This window comes from Sus scrofa, chromosome 9 (genome assembly GCF_054392235.1).
Source record: "Sus scrofa isolate SSC_HxYL_T2T_F1_AM1 chromosome 9, Sscrofa_HxYL_maternal_Yorkshire_Landrace_v2.0, whole genome shotgun sequence".
Classification (NCBI taxonomy): Eukaryota; Metazoa; Chordata; class Mammalia; order Artiodactyla; family Suidae; genus Sus; species Sus scrofa.
The window spans coordinates 80,102,109-80,125,852 of NC_139391.1; the positions used below are offsets into that span (position 1 = coordinate 80,102,109).

Consider the following 23,744-nt stretch of genomic DNA (forward strand, 5'->3'; position numbering starts at 1 on the left):
AGCTTTATGGACCTGCAATATTAGACAGAATAAATCCCTCTTAATTTTCCTTTTATTATAAGATTTAATTCCTTCCCTTTGGATTCTTTTAATGTGTTCAGTAAAACAGTCACTTCCTGAAACGTAGCTCCATTGAATGTCTGGGCGCAACATGAATGTGGGTTTGGTAAAGCCTAAAATTCTGGAAGCCTTGCCTTCCTGAATCATTCTGCTGGGGGAAGGGCAGTCTTGAGGAAGACAACCTTTCTTCTAGAAGTGATGGGTAGGATGGTTTGAGTTTTGTGTTTTCCTTTAGGAGTCCTTTGGTCTAATTCTTTTGGTCTGACATTGATCTGACACTCTTCTCTGAGCTGTAAGTACTCTGGTTCCTTTCTGGTGGAGAAAAGGGAAATTATGATTCATTGGTCAGATTTCTATTTTATGCTGATATACTGAGTGAAGCCAAGAGTAACTTGTGTATATTGAATAGCGCTAGTGAATAAATGACGACGCAATATTTTATATCTTTCGTCTACAATCGGTTTTCCCTGTAGGACATGGATTTTCTACTCTCACTTGCAGTAGTACCCATTTCTTTGTTTGAGAAGCTGAAGATTTTAATAATTGAAATAGACTAGTCCTCGCCTTTTGAAAGCAGTTTAGCCCCTGGAATGCACATGTGGAAGCCTTTAAAAGTTTATCAAGTTGTTGAGTTTTACAGTGAGCCTGCAGAGAGGGGATGGCCACAGGATTCAGTCTCAGAATCAGCTTGTGGGCTTTTAGTCATTGGTGGGTTTGGGTGGATGAAAGGGGTAGCAGGACCTGTGGGGGATGTGTGTTTTGACACTGTTCCCTTTTAAGATGAAGTACATCTCCTGTTTCACCAACTACGCTATTAGTATCAAAATAGCAAGGGGTTGTGGGAATTAGTGTGTATTTTGCAGAAGAAAGAATAACAAAAAACTTCTCTGCTTGTTTCCTTGAAAAGTGTGACATTGTTCATGGTCAGAAGGTGTTGGTTACTGCTGGCTTGGAAAGGGAATCTTCTCTCTTTGAATGTTTTCAGGCTCAGAGGAAAGTGAGAATCTATTTACATAAGTTAAAATGCCAAACTCAATCTCTCAGTGCAAATACAGACCACCCAGGGACATTATAAAGGCCAGGTTTGGGGCTTTGAATACAGATTTTCTTGCTTCCTCTTTTAAACTTTTTAATATTTTTCAAATGCTGCTGAAAAGAAATTGGCAAATCAAGCCATGATGAAATCCCATATCTTTTTCCATGAATTTTAAAGCGGGGGGTGGGGGTGGGGGGACTGTATTCATTTCCCTAGAGAACCTCTTGTTTTTTAAAATAAAGAAACATGGATGACTAAAATGTGAAGGCGGTCAAGTTGTTGCAGATTTTTTTACTTTTTGCTTTTTAGGGCCGAATCTGCAGCATATGGAAGTTCCCAGGCTAGGGATCGAATCAGAGCTGCAGTTGCCAGCCTACACTGCAGCCACAGCAATGGCAGATCTGAGTTGAGTCTGCAACCTACACCACAGCTCACGGCAACACCAGATCCTTAACCCACGGAGCTAGGCCAGGGATCAAACCTGTATCCTCATGGATCCTAGTCAGGTACATTAACCACAGAGCCACAAAGGGAACTCCCCCTTTTCTGTTGCAGATTTTAAAGTAGAAAAGTCACAGTTACACAACAGTCCTAGGAAAGGAGAAGGGTACTCTTGTAGTGTTCTCTTTCCCAATTACATTCTGCCTAGACCAAGACCTTGACCTCAGTAAATTGGGCAGAACGTTGCTTTGGGCAATAGGCAAAGGTACTGGCAACATCACCCTGGTTAAAAAAACAAAATTCAACTGAGTAAATTTTAAAGATCATATCCCCACCCCCACCCCCCCCCCGCCAGGCTAGCAGTTAGAGAGGCCCTCCGAAGAGCTACCCAAAGTGAAAGGCTTTGGTAGGCAGAAGAGGGCAGGACAAAGAAGTTACTAGCAAACGAGTGAATTGCTTGTGGCAAGGCCATCTTCTTTGAGGGGAAGGCAGGGGTCTAGGAAGCAGATTAATGCCCTACTGCCGAGCAGGAATTCTGGGTAGACTAGCTCAAATTTCCACTGTTGGGAGAGGCTGAAACTGTAATTAAGTTAGACTTTAAGTCCCAATTTGATGAAGTGGGTTTTGTCAATTGGAAAAAAAAAAAAAAAAAGCGCAATGTGAGAGTTGTGTAAGTTTTATTTGGGGCAAGATGAGGACTCTAGCGCTCCAAAGAGGAAGGGGGAAGGTCAGTGTATATGAAATGTGGTGAAGGGGGAGGTACATGCATTCAAGCACACATTTTACAGAAGTTTGCTGCTGGTCCCATGAAGGTTACTGCTAGTCATGAGGAGCGGACATCACTGTGAAGGATTTTAGTGCTTTTTTTAGATATGAGATGCAAGAATTGGGCTCATGAAATCTTCTCCTGAAAATACCTAACTATCTGAAGACCTGTTCTACCAGTTTTCCCAGAGCACAGAGTGCCTCACCCCTGATCTACCCCCTGAGCTCCTTTCAGGGTGTGTTGAGGGTCAGCAGCTACAGCAGCTCATGATTCAATCCTTGGAGAGGCAGATGGCAAGTGCCCATCTCCAGTTCACAATTTCAAACAAGTGACTCCATTTGGGGCCTCTTGTCTCTCTGTTTTAAAACCTGATCATATTCAGATTAATTGAGAAGTGTGATCAAAATTTAAGGCATTGGAGTTCCCCTTGTGGCTCAGCAGTAATGAACTTGACCAGGATCCATGAGGATATGGGTTCAATCCTTGACCTTGCTCAGCGGGTTGAGAATCCAGCATTGCTGTGAGCTGTGGTGTAGGTCGCAGATGTGTCTTGGATCTCGAGTTGTTGTGACTGTGGTGTAGGCTGGTAGCTGCAGCTCCAATTCAGTTGCTAGCCTGGGAACTTCCACATCCTTTAGGTGCAGCCCTAAAGTGACCAAAAAAATTTTTTTTAAGGCATTAGTGTGTCATTCTTAGCCACTGCTCCGAAGTTCTCTCTCTCTCTCTCTCTCTTTTTTTTTTTTTTCCTCATTCTCTGTGTGGTATTTTATTCACAGGTCACAACTTCAAGTTTACATTTTTTTATATTGATCATTCTCTTTGTTTCTTTTCTGACATTCCAGCCTTAGAGAAATCATTTGCTTGGTGTTTGGCAGCTGTGAACATGCATTTAAAAGCTTTTAAGAAAATACATCATGTCAGGGAGATTACTGTGATTGTTATAAATAGGACAGTTCCCAGTGTCTGGAGTGTACCTCAGAGCCATGGTCCTCAGGACCCAAAGTGATCAAAATCAAATAAATGAAAGAAAGTTTCCAATGAAGGAGTCACTTTCTTAAGCCAGCTGACTTGCTTAGTGATCTTATATACCTGAGTTTCAGCTTCCCCCAGAACAGTTAATACTGGTACAGCAGGTAGGGTTGACCACAGCACAGAAACCTAGTTCAGCTCAAAGATAATCAAGGGTTATCCTATTGTGAAGAATAGGCCAGAGAGTCTGAAGCTTTTTCTTGGGTAGCTATTGCTTTACCGGCAGATTTTGCAGTGTTTTCAAGAGTTTAGGAGAGGTTTCTGATCATAGCCTTGTTTGTGTTTGCTCTCAACCAAGGAAGTAGGGACCTGCCAACAGAAGCAAAACCTGAATCATGAGCCCCTTCTGATAGGTCTTTTCTAACTGAGTGATATAAATTCAGGGGAGTTGACCAATGAGCTGTGTCAGCCTGTGAACAGTTAGGGGCACAGTTAGGTAACCCAAGAGACATCTGCTCCCTCTGGACCCACTGAACTCCTGCAGCTGGACTTTATTCAACTGCCACTTGGCAGGGGTTATCAATATGTTCTTCTTACTGAATGTATGTATGTCTTTTGGATGGGTTGAAGCCTTCTTCTACTGCAAGGCTGATGCCTTCACAGCAGCAAAGAAACTGTTAGAAACCATGTTCCCACTTGGGGTGTACCTTCCACAATCTCCAGGGATTGAGGCAGCACCTTCACTGGACTCTTAAGTGCCTTTTAAGGGGAGTCATTTGTAGTTTATGGTGACATTGGGAATAGAAGAATAACTAGTCACAAGAGGATTAGGGGGTCTCTAGCATCATGGTCAGCAGAGATTTTGATGACAAATGAAACAGTCTGAAGGTTCATCTCTGCCCCCACCTTAGCCTTGGCCTGAAAAATGCAGATGATGGCATTATTTTTCCAGGCTAAAGCCAGAGTAAAGGAAGGAAAGGGAAGAAGAAAGGGTTTTATGTTTACTTAGAGTATGAAGTGTTGATGTGGTATTTTGGTGGAAGCAGTCTATCTCGATATTGGTTACTTCCCTTCCTAGTCAATTTGATTTTCGGGTCTCCAGTGTTTGAACAGGACCAGATGTCAGGGGGAATCTTCTTAAATTTTGAGATCTGTACCCAGGGTTCATTGCCTTCTAGTTTGGCAGCAGTGTCAGCAGTCAGGAGTGCTTAGTAAAGTCCCTTCCAACTGGGGTTCAAGAGCTGTCTTCCACTGATGCTATTTCTAGAATACTCAGTCACCAGGCTCTACACCGTGACCAACAGGATCCTATGAACTGGAATCTGGGAGAACTCTTTTAATCTGTTGGTGATAAGCTTCAGTGTAGACATTAGAGACTTAGGGTAGCTGGTCGTGTTGGTGTGAGATAAAGAGGGATCAACAGAAAGTTGTACACCAGTAGACAGTGTCTGCTGGTGACTGTCTCAGTGGAGTAAGTTTGGAGTAAGTTTGTGGAGTAAGTTAGTGTTTCTCAAAAGGGGTGCTGCGAACAGTCAGCAAGACCCTAGACAATACCTTAGGCCAGGGGAGTCTAATAGTTTCAGCAGGTTTAGAGATTTTAAGTTTGAGGATCCATTACTTCTCTCAACCTTAACTGACCCTTGAGGGTGATAGGCTCAGTGATACTGCCAAGAATTTTGCAAGGTTTTGTTGAAGTTTATATGATTGGCCCAGTGAAGGTGCTGCCTCAATCCCTGGAGATTGTGGAAGGTACACCCCAAGTGGGAACATGGTTTCTAACAGTTTCTTTGCTGCTGTGAAGGCATCAGCCTTGCAGTAGAAGAAGGCTTCAACCCATCCAAAAGACATACATACATTCAGTAAGAAGAACATATTGATAACCCCTGCCAAGTGGCAGTTGAATAAAGTCCAGCTGCAGGAGTTCAGTGGGTCCAGAGGGAGGAGAGTTGAGGCATCTAGGAACAAACATAGTTTTTCCATGACTGTGGACCAGACAGTAGTAAAAGGTAGTAAGCTGTTTTTGCAGTTTTATAGAAGACCCCTCCACCAATGTCTAGTCACAATTCGAGTCATCTTACTTGCCCCATGGTGGGTGAAGGAATGAAAAAACTGAAAAATGGGGTTTGCCAGGGAGCCGGCAAGAACCAAACCCCATCCTGGGTTTCCTGTAGCCCTGACTGTTCATTATGTTTACAACCATTGTTTGCCGGTCATGATTTCTCTGACTCAGAAGCAGACCTGTTCCAAGGACAGTGGGAGGGCAAAAGTCTGGCAACAAGGGGTCATTTTTTGCAGAAGCAGAATGGACTTCATCCACATGAGCCATAACCTTTGTAGATTCTGTTGCTGCTGCCTTTGGGGTAAAGTTAGTGAGGCTGTTTCTCTGATCGTCAGGTTCAGTCTTTTTAGTGTAAAACTTAGTTTTGATGACAGCAGTTTCAAAAGGTCAGAGAACAGTAGCAAGAAGGTCATTTATTTGTTGTCCATTTTTATTAGGGTCCTGGTGGACATAAGAAAACTCTTGTTTTCATAACATTCCAAAGCTATGGATGCTCTCAAAGGCATACCAGCTGCTTGTATGAATGTTAATAATTTTTCCTCCTGATAGTTAGCATGCTCTGGGTAAGGCCACAGGGCCCTGCTTGGTGGTCTGATTTAGCTTGTGGGAGATGTACTCTCTCAAAAATTCACATTAGGTACTTCATATTGGGTAGTGACAGCATAACCAGCTTGGAAATGTCCTTCTTTGTTGACAGTATGATCCATTACCAAACAGTTAGATCAGAATTAGTAAAAGGGGCACTTTGTAAATCAGGACGTAGTGTCACGAAATGGGACATTATCACTTCATAGTTATGGAGCCCACTTTCTTCAGGCAGGGGTAAAAACTTAGCCCATTAATAACTATGTTGTAATTGTCAGGACGCAGATTAGGTGGTGAGAGCTGATGAATCTCATAGGAGGTTAGTCTGCCTGCAGAAAAGTGTTGAGTCAATTCAGAATTAAGGTGACTTTGGACAGTGCCTGGAGCTTGTAAATAAATGTCATTTCCTAGGGTTAAATCCACTGAGGCTTCTATTAACTTTGCAGCTGCAGCCACAGCCTTTGAGGTGTTAAGATATAACTGTAAGCCACTGAATCAAGTTGTGTGCTGAAATGAACATCTGGCCTAGGCTTCCCCTTTCCTGCATGAGCATTGCCAAGATGTGGCTGTCTCTTTCAGGCATTAATAAGGTGAAAGTTTGGAAGTTGGGTAGCTGTGGGGCAGGTGGTTCATGCAGGGCTTGTTTTAGTCTTATAGAAGTCTGCTCATGTTATCTTCCCAAGGAACTTGTGCGGGAACTGCGATTTTAGGGAGTTCCTAGAGTGGGGAAGCCAACAGAGAGAAATTAGGAATCCATGATCTGCAATAACCAGTTAAGCCTAAGAATCCACACAGCTGTCACTTATTCGTTGGCCTAGAGGATTCTTGGATTCATTTACTTTATTTTAGAGATAGCTGGATTCCTTCAGTGCTTAGATTATGACCTAAGTAATGATTAGTGTCCAGAGATAATTTCAATTTTTTCTTGGCGAATTTATGTCCTTTTTAAGCTAACTGTTGTAGCAAATAAGAGGAATTCTCTTTCTTCTTTTTGACTGTGACCATGCCATATGGAAGTTCCCGGGGCCAGGAATTGAATCCGTGCCACTGCAATGGTAATGCTGGATCCTTAACCTGCTCAGCCACCAGGGAACTCCTAAGTGGAATTCATTATGGATGCTCTTAAGTAACTGAATATAGTAAAGGATCTCATATATACCCTTGAAGAGGATTTGGGAGGTACATCTTGATGGAGCACTTGGGAAAAATCAGAAAGGGTCTCAGTGACCCTTTGAGGCACACCTATCCAAGTATACTGTTGATTATTCCAGGTAAAGGTGAGGAGGTACTGGCTGTTGAGGTCCCCAGGGATGCTGAGGAAGACTGGACAAAGGTCCACAACAGTGAACCCTTTTGAGTCTGTTGGAGCTTTCAACAAAGGATTTTGGGTATGGAACAACTGGGGAATGGGGAATCTTGTTACTTTACAGTCCTGGACAAACCGCCATCGCCACCCATTAGGTTTCTGGACTGATGAGATCAGGTGTTACAGGGGATGATTGGCCCCTGGGTGAACTGGTCTTCTGGGGCAAGGTCTTGTGTGACCTTAGGCTTTAATGGGTATTGAGACTATTTATTTATTTATTTATTTTTGATTTTTAGGGCCACACCCATGGCATATGGAGGCTCCCAGGCTAGGGGTCAAATTGGAGCTACAGCTGCTGACCTATGCCAGAGCCACAGCAACTCAGGATCTGAGCCGCATCTGCGACCTACACCACAGCTCAAGGCAACGCAGGATCCCCGACCCACTGAGCAAGCCATGGAACGAACACACATCCTCAAAGATACCAGTTGGATTTGTTAGTGCTGAGCAACAATGGGAACTCCTTTTGAGGCAACTTAGGAAGAGGCTTAGTTGTGTCCATCTGAATTTTATATAGACTCTGCACTTTTTATTCTCCCAATGTCAGTGTTAGGGGTAGCTCACAAATTTTGGGGTGCCTTGATTAATTTTGAGGTATTTTGTTGAAATTCTTCCTCTTTTGTAATTAGGGCAGATGGTAAAAAACATATAAAGATCAGGTTCAGATTGGTCAGGAAATTCTAAGGTCAGGACTCCATTAAAAGCAAAATGCGGAGTTCCCGTCGTAGCGCAGTGGTTAACGAATCCGACTAGGAACCATGAGGTTGCGGGTTCGGTCCCTGCCCTTGCTCAGTGGGTTAACGATCCAGCGTTGCTGTGAGCTGTGGTGTAGGTTGCAGACGCGGCTCAGATCCCGCGTTGCTGTGGCTCTGGTGTAGGCCGGTGGCTACAGCTCCGACTGGACCCCTAGCCTGAGAATCTCCATATGCCGCGGGAGCGGCCCAAGACCAAGAAATAGCAAAAAGACCAAAAAAAAAAAAAAAAAAAAGCAAAAGCAAAATGCATTAGTTCTTTTAATTTAGAAAGGAGATTTCCACCTAATAGATCAACTGGAGCTGTATCATGTAGCACAAAGGAATGTTTTTCAGTGAAGGTCCCAGAGTCATTTGTATTGGTTGAGATAGAATTTTATTAGACACATACTATGGAAACTTCTCTTTCACTCCAAGGGATTTGTTCTCTGAGAGTGGGGTTTGAAGTAGAGAGTGTAGCTCTGATATCTTATCTATCACAATTTGGCAGGGCTTCCCATTAATTTTAATTTTAGTTTCCCCTTGTCTTGTTAAGGGAATTACAGGTGGCAATTTATCAGAGAATCCCTCAGAGTCCTGTCAGCTCTTGGAAGGGCCCCATGAGAGCCCCACTTTGGAGGTAGATATGAGAGATTTGGAGTTGATGTTGAAGAATTTTTATAGGATCTTTGAGAGCAATCTTTTTTCTAGTGTTCCAGTTGATCACAATCGAAACACTGGTCCCTGGGCCAGTGTTTCGATGATGGACTCTCTAGGAGGGTGCAGTGTGGGAAGCCCAGGTATTATTTGGAGCTTTGGTAGTTGTGGCAGATTTTTGTTTATGGTCTTATTCCAAAGTCATTTCAAAATGCTTAGCACTGGTCATGAGTTCAGTCAAACCAGTGGCCTCCTATCCTTTTCTGCCTTTTTATCAATCCGCTAATCTCAGGAGGTAATTCATTTACAAGCAGGGGAACTAGAGCAGGTTGAGCAGCATCATTTATTGTATGGAACCTAGAATGCCTTAGGAAGAGAGCTTTCAGACGGGCTTTAACTTTGGCCACAGATTCATTTTTCCTTTGTTTGCATGTTTGAAAAATAGACCAATCATTGAAGGCAAGAAAGACTCTGGGAATGGCTTTTATTTATTTATTTCTCTATTTTTTTAAAAAACTTTTCTACTGAGGTATTGTTGCTTTATAACAGTGTGTTAATTTCTGCTGTACAGCAAATTATATATATATATATAGATATATATATTTGTGTGTATATGCACTTTTTAAAAATATATATTCTTTTCCATATGGTTTATCATAGGACATTGAATATAGTTCTCTATGCTGTACAGTAGGATCTTGTTGTTTATCCCCTCCATGTACAATAGTTTACATTTGCTAACCCCAACCTCTTCCCCCTTGACAACCACAAGTCTATTCTCCTTGTCCATGAGTCTGTTTCTGTTTTGTAGATAAGTTTGTGTCATAGTTTAGATTCCACATATAAGTGATGGCATATGGTATTTGTCTTTCTCTTTCTGACTTCATTTAGTATAATAATCTCTATTTACATCCATGTTGCCGCAAATGGTATTATTTTTTTCTGTTTTATGGCTGAGTACTATTCCATTGTGTACACGTACCACATCTTCTTTAGCTATTCATCTGTTGGTGGACATTTAGGGTGTTTTCATGTCTTGGTTGTTGTGAATAGTGCTGCTATGAACATAGGGATGCATGTATCTTTTTGAATTATAGTTTTATTTGGAAATATGCCCAGGAGTGGTATTGCTGGATCATATGGTAGTTCTATCCTTAGTTTTCTGAGAAATCTCCATATTGTTTTCCATAATGGCTCTACCAACTTAGATTTCCACCAACTGGTATAGGAGGATTTTCTTTTTTGCACATACGAATGGATTTTAAAAGATCAGTTGCATTTTACAAGCTGTTTGTGCTCCATAAGGGGACCATATTGAAAATTGAGGATCTCGGATATCATCCACAGAGTTTCACCATTCTGCTTCTTGTATCCATTTTGGGGGGCATTACCAGGTTCTGCAAGCCTGTGTACAAGCTGATAAAGATCTGGCAGCCCTGGGTCATAGGCCCCAGTTAAATTCTTCAAAAAAAACTTTTGGGGAACCTCTGTGGGTTTAGGACATTTTTAAACTGTCCCTAGTTTGGTCTTTGACCAAGAAGTAAAAGAACACCTCCTGTAACCTCGTTCCGGTGGGTGGTTCATTTTAAAAGGTAGCTGTTCAGAGTGGAAAGGCAGTTGAGATAAAGAGTTAGCAGAGCATGAGTAATCAGGTAAAGGAGGATAGAGGGGATCAGTAGGAGTCAGGTCAATCTTACTATATTTTAGTTGCCTCTTGTGTCTTTAATTTTTCATTAGCCTTTTGCAATGATTTTTTTTTTTTTCCTTTTCTAGGGCAGTTCCCGCAGCATATGGAGGTTCCCAGGCTAGGGGTCCAATCAGAGCTATAGCCGCCGGCCTACACCACAGCTCACAGCACCGCTGAATCGTTAACTTACTGAGCGAGGCCAGGGAGAGAAGCTGCAACCTCATGGTTCCTGGTCGGATTCGTTAACCACTGCGCTACAACAGGAACTCCTGCAACGAATTTTTTAATTGCTGTTTTGGAAGCTTCTGCATGTCACTTGAAATAGGTATCCCATTCTGATGGTTGATTTGAGAACCTTTGCCTTCAAGTGTACCTCTTAAATGAAGAATCTTGTCTAATTGGAACATTTCCTATAATGGACATTGTAATTCTGAATTGTTTTAATAAGATTTCACAGTTTTTGTAGATACATAGAGTTTCCAGGACTATAGTTATTTTTTTTGTTTTTTGTTTTTGTCTTTTTTGCCTTTTCTAGGGCTGCTCCCGTGGCATATGGAGGTTCCCAGGCTAGGGGTCTAATTGGAGCTGTAGCCACCGGCCTATACCACAGCCACAGCAATGTGGGATCCGAGTGCGTCTGCGATCTACACCATAGCTCGCAGCAACGCCGGATCCTTAACCCACTGAGCGAGGCCAGGGATCGAACCCGCAACCTCATGGTTTCTAGTTGGATTCGTTAACCACTGTGCCATGATGGGAACTCTGAGGACTATAGTTCTTAGACAAACTGCAGATGTGCCAGAAGGTGGCATGTTCAACTCTTTGGAACTTACGGATCCCGTTTTGTTTTTTTTTTAAAGCTAGGTCTTGGGTCTCTTGGAACCAAATTAATACCTAAGAGATATGCTGCTGGGCTGGGGATTGTGTGGCGTTTTACAGTCTTCCTTGTGGGATGAAAACTTTCTCAAGGTGGATGGGTGACCTAATGTCAAACTCATTCTATGAGCAACTTATCTAGCACAGGACAGGAATCTTTTTTTTTTTTTTTTTTTTGTCTTTTTGCTATTTCTTGGGCCGCTCCCGCGGCATGTGGAGGTTCCCAGGCTAGGGATCTAATTGGAGCTGCAGCCACCGGCCTACGCCGGAGCCACAGCAACGCGGGATCTGAGCCGCGTCTGCAACCTACACCACAGCTCATGGCAACGCCGGATCGTTAACCCACTGAGGAAGGGCAGGGACCGAACCCGCAACCTCATGGTTCCTAGTCGGATTCGTTAACCACTGCGCCACAACGGGAACTCCATAGCACAGGAATCTTAGAGTTAGGTAGCAAGCACTCTAATGGCTTATGAGTGCTCAATCTACGTCCACTAATTTCATGACTTGGCTTCTGAGATTCCCATTAGCAATAGCCTTTATCTACATAAACAAGACAGACATACATGTGCACATATAACCAAAGACATATGCCTATGGACTGGCCTTGTTCACATCACCAGAAATTCTCATTGTGAAACTGGGGACTGGGAAAAGGACTGAACCAACAAGCTCCAACAAATGGTGACTAAAGACTGGGATTCCAAACAAATGGGGAACTGGAAACTGAACCACCACTGCTACCCAGTGTGGAGTATGGGAACTGAACCAAGGGCTGGAGATTCCAATCAAATGGGAATTGCAGACAAACTACCAGCCAGCTCCCAACATGGAACTAGGGATTTCAGTCAGAGAACTGTGGATTAAACTAAAGTAGGGACTTAAGTTCTGGATGGAACTGTCTGCCAGCTTGAGGTGATCTGCTAAGCCCTGGCCTGGAAACCTAATTAGACTAGGAATTGTATACAAAGACAATAGAGCTCAGAACTGAAAGGAACTTATCAATAGCCCTCAGAAATGGTGAGAAAGCAGAGAACTCAAAGGATTTGTGGGTACCATGCCTGTGCTTCTCATTGTCCCTGAATCCATGAGGTGTTTCCTTTGGATCCCACTGCTGCCACCAAATCTGTTAAAAAACAAAATTCAATTGAATAAATAGTAAAGATCTTATTGACTATATTCAACAGTTCATGAATTGGGCTGCATATCCCATTTAGCAGATAAAAAGAAGAGCTCCAAGGAGCTATACAAAGTGAAAGACCATTATTCCAGAAGGGGACAGGACAAGGGAATTACTAGCAAACGAGTGGGTCGTTTTTGACAAGGTCACCTTCCTTTAGGGGATGGCAGGGCTCTAAGAGGCAGATTACCTCACTGGTGCTGATCAAGTAATTCCAGATTGACTAGTTGAAGATTCTGCTCCTGGGAGGAATTAAAACCGTAAATAAGTTAGGTATCAAGTTTTGGTCTGTTGGTGTGAGTTTAGCACAGTGACTCCATTTTGGGTCTGTTGTCTCTTTTTTGTACATTTTGAACACTGTCTGCTGTCTGTAACAGTGTCAACACCACCATTGCCTTCCTAAACACTGGGAAGGTAGATCTAGGCAGCACGCAGACAAAGAATGTTTTGCAAACTACCTGGAGCAAAACCCAGCACAAAAGTTGCTTTAACCAGGACACATGTTCTGGCAATCACATGGTTAATAATGACATTTGGTGCTCTCTTAGTCTTTATACCTGCTAAAGAAAACGTTATTCAAGGAGACTATCTGTCATGATAGATATCAGGGCCACTACAGTGGGCTTTTACAACAGGGGAGAAAGATTTTCCTCAACTCTGAATACAACAAGAAAAAATAGGAATTTGTTGCCAGGTAGCAAGGTGAGGGTCAGTGGATGGTGTCGACCCCCCCCCCCCCAAAAAAAAGGCACAACCCAAAAATTGAGAGTTATGTTTTTTTCAGTGGACATTCCTAGGACTTGAAGCCCAGGAGGGAGCATCTCAAATAACCCTAGGAAAACTGCTCTGAGGAAGTGGCAAGGCTTGGAGTGAGCTAGGATATGTAGGAGTTTTGAAACCAAGGTCAGGTAGTCAGAACATGAAAAGATTACTCTTAAGAAAAGAAAACTAGATATCTTAAGGAATTTAGCACTTTTCAATGTATGGGAAGATGCAAGAACTTGGGTTCACTGAAATCATTCCCTTGATATGCCGAGCCAGCATCCTGTGTTTTCACATCCTGTGTTTCTTCAGGGTGCACCTTGAGAGTGGCTGTAATCTGATGGCTGGTAGATGATAGGTATTCTTTGTTTCTTCCTGAGTTCCCTCACGGTTCTCTACTCACTATTGGAGGTGACTGCAATTGCTGATGACTGTGGCATCCTTTGTTTACTGATACAGCAGGCAATGTTTTATCTCTCAATGGAAAACCATTAAGAGGAAAGATCAGGGATGAAGGCAGGGATTCAAGCTCAATTGACCTAATACGATTCTTGCTTAAGGCAGGCCAAGGTGATCAGATTATCACTTTGGGGATGAGGAACCTAATCAGATATCAATCAGGTATTGGTGGTCAGCTATTGAGGGTGGGAGATTTTGGTTAAACTGATTTAGCGGACTTGCGCTAATACTGGGCTCTTGAGAACATGCCCACAGACAGGGCTTAATTGAAAAACATTCAAAGGAATCTGACTAGGGTTTGGTCCAGGAGAGAATCTTTGTGACATCCTTCTCAGAGGGCATTCCATAGCAAGCATGGGTGGGGAAGGAAAAGGAAGGGTACTTGAAATTGCCAACACCAAATCAAGAAAGGTGAAAAGTAACCAGAATGCTGGATCGCTGTAGTGTATTTGGGCCATGGAAGTGTATCAATCAGGTTGTCTACATCATGATTCAATAAAAAACAACTCCCAAATCTCAGTGGAGTAGCAGTATGGAAGGTTTTTCTCACTCATGGCATATATCTACTGTGGGTCAGCAAGGTGCTGTCAACCATATTCACTTAGAGACTTATGCTGACAGACATTTCGTCTTGATAAACCTGCCCCTCACTCCCCATGTCTCCCGAGGTCATGTTCTGCTAGCTGAAGCAGATCAGGTGGCCCTGCTTGACTACAAAGGTGTTGTTAAGCATCCTCCTGAAGGAGGGGAACAGGCATGTTTGTAATTAATCCAAATCACTGGAGGGAGGGGCCTGCCTGAGTTCTGCCTGTTTGTGCTGCTACCCAGTTTCTAAAAGACTTCCCTAGGAAGCTTACTGAGATACAACCACACAAGTAGCTCCTGAAAAGATGACCACTTAGAATATAAAACACGTTTGCTTGGGTTTAGCATCATAAGTGATAACAGGGTCCTGGAATTTGTGGGCTTACAAGTTTGGATTTTACTGATAATGAATAAAAGAAATGTGGTTAGGGATGAAAATTAGCTTCCTTCAGTTTTTCAAGTGTAGCCAAGAACATTTTTTTTTTGTTTTTGTTTTTGGTGGGGGAGTTCCTGTTGTGTCTTAGCAGTAACCAACCTGACTAGTATCTATGAAGACGAGGGTTCAGTCCCTGGCCTTGCTCATTGGGTTAAGGATCTGGTATTGCTATGAGCTGCAGTGTAGGTTGCAGACATGGCTTGAATCTGACATTGCTGTGGCTGTGGCGTAGGTCAGCAGCTGCAGCTCTGATTTGACCCCTAGCCTGGAAACTTACATATATGCTGCAGGCGCAGCCCTAAAAAAAAAAAAAAAAAAAAAATTATGGTTACACCCACAGCATATGGAAGTTGCTGGGCCAGATCTCTTTTTTTCATTAAAATTTTAAAAATTTTTTTAGGTTTTTCTTTTTTCTATTATACTTGAATTACATTGTTCTGTCAATTTCTGCTGTACACCAAAGTGATTCAGATATATATATATATATATATATATATATACACACACACATATATATATATATATACACACACACATATATATATATATATATATATATATATATATACACATTCTTTTTCTCGCATTATCCTTTAACCCACTGGGCAGGGCCAGGGATAGAACATGCACCTCCACAGTGACCTGAGCCACTGCAGTCTATTCTTAATCACTGCACCACAACAGGAACTCCAGTCAAGAACATTCTTTAGTACTCTTGGAGTGCTAACCATAAGCAAGTCTTAGTGCTTCGTGGGTACATGAAGATGAATAAGGTATAGACCTTAGGGACTGAGGTCTAATCAGAGAAAAAGAGGAAAGATTAATATTTGTAATATAGGGTTTTATGTTACCACATATATCACATGGTTATTGTGTAAGGTAAAATGTGATAAATACCTAATGGAAGTATAACAAAGTACAATGGGGGTTCAAGCAAAGGAAGTTACTGATAATTGAGTCATTATTTCTTTGTGCAGGCTAACCAGACACTGCTGTTCACCAGGCAAAACCGTCTGTATTACTGTGTTATCTTCAGTCTTCCTCTTTTGTTCTTGGGTCTGATTTGACCCCAGGACAAATCACAAAAGTGATTAAGAAATAGTATGGGAGTGTGACCTCTGAGGCCAAGGTTCAAGTCCCAGTGTCACCACTTACTAGCTCTTAAACCTTAACTTGCTTTGTTTCCCTGTACCTCATTTTCTACATCTGTACAACAGGATCGATAAGAGTAATACCCACTTCCAAGTGTTGTGGTGAGGTTTGAAAGAATAAAATCCACTTAATTTTTCATTTCCTATAGGATTTAAATGTTTCCTCTTGGATCATTTTAGTGTGTTTAGTACAAACATTGACTTCCTGAAATGTGTCACTTGTTAAGTGTCTGGGCCCAAAATGGATGTGTGCCTGGTAATTCCTGGGATCCTGGACATCTTCCCTTCCTGAGTCAGGCTCACATTGAGCATTTCTTTCTGTGCCCAATAGATGGGTGCTTGGCTCAGGGTAAGCACAGTGTAAGGACCGCATGGTCTTGTTAGCATTTTCCTGGCTAGTGAGACAACCTTAGTCTAGACACTTGTAAAGTAGTAAGTTGGCTTCTGTTCTGATCTGGTCTGCAGAGGACACATTTCCTAGCCCTCCTGTATTTACTCCCACCACTCCGAAGTATGTGAAATTAAAATTGAATGTGATGGCAATCCATTGTGTCTAAATCCTGGAGGCATTCTGCTTGTTTGAATCCAGCAAGGTAAAAGGTCCATGGGACCAGCACCATGGGTAAGGACTTGATGGGCTAGAGGCTGAGTGTGCTGGAGGGGAGGATGTGTGGCTCCTCTTGGCCAATACACACCCTCTCTCACCTCTCTCTCTTCTTTGGCTCGCCTCTTTCCCTACTGCTCCTTGAATACAAGAGAATGAACTTGAGGTGATGTTGCAGAGAGCTTGTGGACTGTAAGCATGTGAAGGGGTGGGCATGAGGACCCTATCTTTTGCAAATAGATAATAGGACACCTATCTATTGTAGCCCAAGCTTCTAGTAACAAAGGAGAGTTCATATCAATATAATGGAGAGAACCTGTGATTGATTCAAGCTGCTCAAAAAATGGACTGGGCTGCCCGAAAGGTATTGAGTTCCCAATGCTGAGGAGAGTTCAAGTGTGCCACCTCCAGTGCAGATTTTCAATATAGGGATTATTATACCTATGAGAGGTCAGACCAGAGATTCCTCTGTTAAGCTCTATATTATTTTTTCTCCAAGTTTAAGGAGCCCTGATTTTGTGTACTAGATAGAGCCTTGCATCACTGTTATTATCTCTGGCCAGTTTCTGCCATTCACTTGGTGCCTGCATAAATAAGAGGGCAGGTGCAAGACCGGAAAAATAAATACGACAGTCTCTGTCTACTTCTTTTCCCATGTCGCTGTTCAGATTGTAACATTCATTCATTCATTCCTTCATTCAACAGACACTTCTTAAGCTCCTGCCAGTTGTTGAAGCAGTGTCAGGTCAGGTTGAAGGAAATTTAACAGCTTGTGACAACCATTAAAAACAAACAAGAAATGCTTGCATCTAACTTCATTCCAGACTAGCCACATCATCATACATTTGGGGGCTCATTCTTTCATCTGTCCATTTATCCTTTAGTAATCTCTTAATGTACCCTGATGGTGTTCAAAGGCTGAGCCATCCTGCCAACAGCAGAGACTAGACAAACATTTCATTTCAAAGGCTAAGCCGGAAAAGCCCACCTACCATATTCCTTTTGCGGTGTGCAGAATAGAAAATTATGAGGTCACTTGAGGGAATAGAGTTTCCACCCTGAATGCTTATCTTAGGCAAATAATGTGTTACAAATACTAAGGTAACTATTTTGAGCACCTAATTTCTCACTTTTTCATTATATACAGCAAAGGTGTGATATGTAAGGGAAGTGTTATTCTCATTGTTTGCATTGCTTAACACATTTGAATGGATTGGTTTAACATGGAAATGTTTGATTTTTTTTTTTTTCAAGACTCTGACATCTTTTAAAAGTAAATAATTTTCTTCTGAAGTGAGGAGGGACCAAAGGCAGAAACAGTTCACCTGGGTCAGTTAAGACCCAAGAGTTTGCATCAAACACAGACCTCTCCAGCTTGTCTCCCATCACACCCCTGTCTGCTGGAGCTCATTTGATCACACACTGCAGTCCATTCTCCAGACATGGGCTGCTGCCTCTTGCCTCTGTCATTTCATTCATGCTCACTCTCCTTCGGCAGGAAATGTTCCCCCAGTTCATATCTGACCCACATTTCCCTACTAGGCTCTCCCATCCTCTCCTCCATGAAGCCCCCCGCTTGACTGAGTCCCTCAAGCTGTCCTTCATGCTTTAAGCCTTTATCAAGTACTTACCCATGCCTGCTTGCAAGGGAGCTGGTGTTTTCAGACCCTACCATATTACAGGCTTTTTGAGACAGACTCTATATGAATTCAACAAATGTCTGTGGATAGGTCGATCATATATCATTTATTGTACAAATCATGACTCTACCCTTTTTTAAAAAACATTTTTTAAATGTTATCGGGACATTTTCTCCTACAGTATAGCTATTAAGGACTCTGTTTGGTTACTGCTGTGGCTAGGGTTCATTCCCTGGCCTGGAGATAAAAAAAAGTCTCAGTTCTTAGGGGCCTTTGATTTGGAGTAAGGAGGGACAGATGATAAACAAGCAGTTAAAAATTAACCTTTAAAAGCAAATTTCCTGCTTATAGAAATTTAATACATTTATTAAAGTGAAACTGACAGCACCAATGGCCTGAACCTAGCCAGAACACAGACTGGGACTTGATCCCACATGCAGGGACTCGAAGCCAACCTAAAGCCAGATTGGGACTTAAACCCACGGTTTTAAATTAGAATCACTCACCTGGTGTCTGGACTCACTGAGGTTTAAGTTCTTCATGCCTCTGTGCAGAAGGAATTCAGCGACAGACAAAGTGATAAAAAAAAAAAAAAATCTATGTTAAGATAGGATGCTTGTGAGAGATGCAAGCAGGCAAGGAGGCTCTGCCCTGAGGATCCGGTGGGCTACAGTTTTATCCTCCGAGGGGAGTTGGGTCGGAAAAGACCGCCTCTTCCTCTTTCTTCTAGGGGTAGTTCCTCTTTAGTATTGATAAGGTGTGTATTCAAATCAGAGAAGGGCGGTCCTTAAGCTCCTGCCCGTGGTCCGAATCTGAATACAGGCCTCATTCCATCCCCCACCCAATGAGGCAATTCTCTGAGGCAATTCTCATGCCTCCACTAGGCAAGCAAGCCTGCCTTGTGTTGATGGCTTTCTTGAGCAGTTATTAACTTACAGTGGTCTCTCAACGTTCCCCAGGTTTCCCTCTCTACCCATGATCCCTTACTGGGACTTCTACAACTAACTGTGCCTACTCCATCCCTATCGATAGGAAAAACTAAATTCACAGACTTTTTGTTGTTTTCTTCTTTTTTAATGTTAGTGTAACGGCAGTTAAGGGACATTGACTGGTGATGCTGAAGGGAGTCTAAACCCCAAACTTCCTGGGTTTGAGTCCTGCCTCTTCCAGTTGGGGTATTAATAAAAAGATTAAATGAGTTGGCACATGGAAGAGACTTATAACAATGCCCAGCACATAGTAAGAGTTCAATTAGGAGAATGTTACTTTTATTACTATTCATAAAGGGCACTACCTTGATAAAGCCTCTTGAGAACCTGGAAATAGACTGTTTTCACTGTTCAACTGTAAAATCAATACATTAGAGTAAAGACAGACACATTGACTCAAAAGCAAAGGGTAGTTTTCTGGGGCAAAAAGCTGAATTATGACTTTTTGCATAGATTAATATCGCCAAAAAAATGTAAATCAAGTGTGCATTTTGTTAGCCATGGCGATTTAGAGAAAGGAGAGCTACATGGTAAGGGTTGGTATTTCCCTTCCAAAATCTTAGCCTGGCAGTTTAGCCCCGTGCTCCCCTCTGGGATATTTTTCTGCAGTTTTATTGGGAAATAATTGACATACATTACTGTATAAGTTTAAGGTGTGTGTTAGAGGGTTCAAGTCCCCTTCAGGGAGATTAAACCCAAAAAGCTCTGACCATGTCTCCTTGTAATGCCCCCTCCCCCACCTTGAGCAGCAAGGGCTGCTCCCTCCCTACTTCATTGAGGGAATGTGGGTCATTCCTCAGCAGTCACCTCCCCAACTGCATTGTAGGGCATAAAAACAATTATAAAGTGAGTTGGATCTCTTTCTTAACCCCCGAGGGAACCTGTGCATGTGATCTCTCTGTCTCTCTCTGAAAATGTATTTTCACTTTAATAAATTTATAAAATGTCTGCCATGCCAATGCTTTACTATGGCGAGATGGGAACTGAGGAAACTAGTTCTGTCATGTACACCACGATGGCTTGATTTACATACATTGTGATATGATTACAATAGTTAATGTCTATCAGCTCATATGGACACAATAAAAAAATTAAAAAAAAAATTCTCCTTGTGATGAGAGCTCTTAGGATCTACTCCCTTAGTAGCTTCTCTGTGTGTCCTGAAGCAGTGTTAGCTACAGTCACCATGTTCAACATGATGTCCCTAGTACAAATTAACTGTGAATTTGTTCCTTTTGGTCACTTTCCATTTAGTCATTTGCCTAAGTCCCATAGCACCCAGAGCAGCACTTTGCATTTTATACGAACTCAGTAAGTACCCTTTAAGGTGTATTAACATAAAGATAAATTTAGCATCCCGTGGAGCCAACTACTTGGGTTTCCTGGCTCTTAACAAATCAGAAAATTTGATTGATGAGTGTGCTTCTCCCTCCTTTACAAATAAATGAGGATCTTGTTCAGATACCCGAGGTATTCTCCCATCTCCGTCCAGCAGGTAAATCATCTCTCCTCCTTCCCTTCTACCCCCTACTTCCTTCCTGCAAGGGGTCCCTGTGCAGCATGGAGTGGCATGGTGGGGAGAAGCATGCTCGGATCTGCCAAAGGAATTTGAGGTCAGATTGACTGCCTGTGCATAGGTGTGTGGGTGTGTGCTCTTGTGCTGAGAACGTGGGCAGGCAACACTCCTGGGCATCTGCATTCTGATCAGTAGTTAGCTGTCATATTGCAGCCATGGAGACAGTGTCGGCCAGTAGCCAGCTGGATAGACAGACAGGATTATGGTATGGATTTAGTTATGAGGGTCTAGATATTAAACCCTTCTTATGTAGGCAAAATACCCTAGCAGCTTAGTGGAATTCATACAACCCAGTGCAAATATAGGTTATATATTAGGCCATGAACATAAATGGTGATCTACTGACTTGCCAGGAGAAACCTAACTTGCCATGGGATCACCATGCACTTACTTATAGTTTAGTATTTGCCATCTTCTGAGAATCTGCATTCTTACACCCTTGTCATAGAGGTCTGAGCTGGGAGTATGGTTGAGACAGTACTATCCTGTGGGCATTGGGGGTAATCCTGAGGGTTAAGTCCAGAGGGAATATGGGCATTGAAAAATCAAGCATCCCCTTGCTGTACAGTGGGAAAAGAAAAAAAAAAAAAAAAAGAAAAATCAAGCAGATGGCATGATTATGTCCTACATTCAAAAGCTCTGGGAAGGGAGATAGAATCTAGGTATGGCAATGATACGGCCATTGAGCAAAAGGGATGGGAAGGAGGCTTGGAGAGCAGACCTAGGAGAATCCCAAAGCCAGTGGAGCCTTAACCCTTTTTATAGAGAACAAGGCTCACTCTGGCTCATTTTTGAAAACAAATTTGTTCATTCATCCAACAAATATTTATTATCTACTCTGCACCAGTCACTATTCTAAAAATTGGTAACATTATCAGTGAATGATACAGACAAAATATCTGCCTTCATTGGAGCTAGGGGAAAGGAAAAACAATGAAAAATACTTAAATATGTTATAGAATATGTCAGGTAGAAATACACATCATGAAAAAAATAAGGCAGTAGGAAGGACTTGGGATTGCATGTGCAGTGGGAGAAAGTGGTTTCTTCCTTCACATAGAGCAAGAGATTAAGGAAGACCTCAATGAGATGAAATCTGAACTAAGTTTTGAAGAACAAAGTAATTCATATTTTCAGGGGAAAAGAGTATATTATGCAGAGGGAATAGAAGATGCAAAGTCTTTGAGGTAGGAATATACTTGTTATGTTTGAAGAACAGCAGGAAATCTTGCCTGGAGATGAGCTCAGAAAAGTAATGGGGCTGGACTGTGTAGGGCCACGGAGGCCATGGCAGGGCTTGGGCTTTTATTCTGAGATGGCAGCTGCTGGAGAGCTTTTTGCAGAAAAGTGACACAATTTGTCTTGTGTTTTAATGAATTACCATTGCAGCTCAGAGAAGACTGCAGGTGGGGGCCCAGGGTCGAGAGAAGGGGACTGTTTAGGACGCTTCTGCAATAATATGATGGGAGATGGGCGTGACTTGAGTAGGGTGATGGCAGAGGAGAGGTGGTGAAAAGAAGACAAATTCTGGAAACGCTTGCTAAGTTGAGCCCAAATAATTTGCTAATGCATCAGATGTGGGATTTAACAGAAAGAGAAACCAGGAGTGACGCCAAGGTTTTTGGTCTCAGTTAACTGAAAGACTGGAGTGGCCTTTAACTGGAGTGTGGAAGACTGAGGCTTGGGTGTTCAGTGAGCCAGAGCATGAGGAACACTTGTTACAGCGGGTGCTGCCAGGTGGAAGCCTGGCGCCATCGTGGTGACTCTCCTAACAGATGTACAGGAGCCGTGATGTCAGCTGGGTCAGAGCGTAACTTTCCCTAGACACACTGGAGAAAACTGGAATAATCCTGCCCCTCCCTTTCTTGTCATTTAAGACTTCATTCTGGGAGTTCCCATCGTGGCTCAGTGATTAACGAATCCAGCTAGGAACCATGAGGTTTCAGGTTCACTCCCTGGCCTCGCTCAGTGGGTTAAGGATCCAGCATTGCTGTGAGCTGTGGTGTAGGTCACAGACGTGGCTTGGATCTGGTGTTGCTGTGGCTCTGGCTTAGGTCAGAGACAACAGCTCCAATTCGACCCCTAGCTTGGGGACCTCCATATGCCACGGGTGCGACCCTAGAAAAGGCAAAAAGACCGAAAAAAAAAAAAAAAAAAAAAAAAAAAAAGACTTCATTCTCCTTCAGTTGTAAAAGGTTTACAGTTGTTCATCGCTAATTATGTGGTGGTTTTCCATTACTTTTCATCAGTCCTGGCTTTGGTGATTTGGCACTGTGTGTCATAGTTTGACTTGGGAGATCTCCTGTCTTTTAAGATAAGGTCTAGTTTAACTTTCAGAAAGTCATCATGCTTTATTTCCATATTCTTGGAGACTCCCTACCATCATTGTCCCTCTCCCCCCCCAACCCCCAAAGCTGTCACACAAATCCAGGAAGTCACTTTTATGTCTTTTCTCCTTCCCAAGGCGGCGTTTGGGCACCAGAGGTCTGATTGCAGTGATTTTTAATCAAGGAATGGTCAGGAATGGGGGCAGCATAGTCTTGAAAATGGAGATATAATTCTTCTTCCACTTTAATTTTTTTCTGCCAAAATTTTTCCTACAAAAGCTTGTCTATATAAGCCTGCCTCCTATTTTCACTCAAAGAGACAGATGGTTGAAACTGACTCTAGCTAAATTAAAAAAAAAAAAAAAGTCTTGAATTTTAAAAGTATCAGAGGGTTTACGTATCAGAAGGGTTTAAGCCTTTCAGAACTAGTTGAGAAATCTGTTCTGAATACTGCCTCATACCGCTGAGTTATCCATTCATATACAGAACGCTGTGTGCATGCCAGGCTAGGACTCTGCAGCCAAGCTTTTCAGATGGGTGTTTGCTTTCTGAAAGGAAGATAAAGGTTGTGCTGATGAGACAGATGGCAAATACCCAAATCCTAGGGTCATTCAGTGTTTGTGCTGACATGGCCTGCAGGAAATACTCCACGGTCCTACGCTCCTGACAGTACTGATTTTCTGCACTCTTATGGGCATACCAGCGTGGCCGAAAAAGCGGGTTAATCTTCGTAAGTACATCCATCTTGATGTGTTTGGGCCTGGAAGTATTCAGGGATTTATTTCATATTTTTTGCACTTAC

At 42.5% G+C, this 23,744-nt stretch overlaps 1 protein-coding gene across 7 annotated transcripts in view; it reads left to right on the forward strand.

The window, feature by feature from the left end:
• DYNC1I1 (dynein cytoplasmic 1 intermediate chain 1) overlaps positions 1-23,744 on the forward strand; it is a 345,751-nt gene that overhangs the window by 8,996 nt on the left and 313,011 nt on the right. For 3 of the 7 annotated variants that reach the window (XM_021102405.2, XM_021102407.2, XM_084977080.1), the window contains exon 1: positions 23,364-23,672. The exons of the other annotated variants lie outside the window; for them this stretch is intronic. The gene's annotated coding sequence lies outside the window, so the exon portion shown is untranslated. Of the gene's footprint in view, positions 1-23,363; positions 23,673-23,744 lie in introns of those variants that run through there. 7 annotated transcript variants of the gene reach the window in all.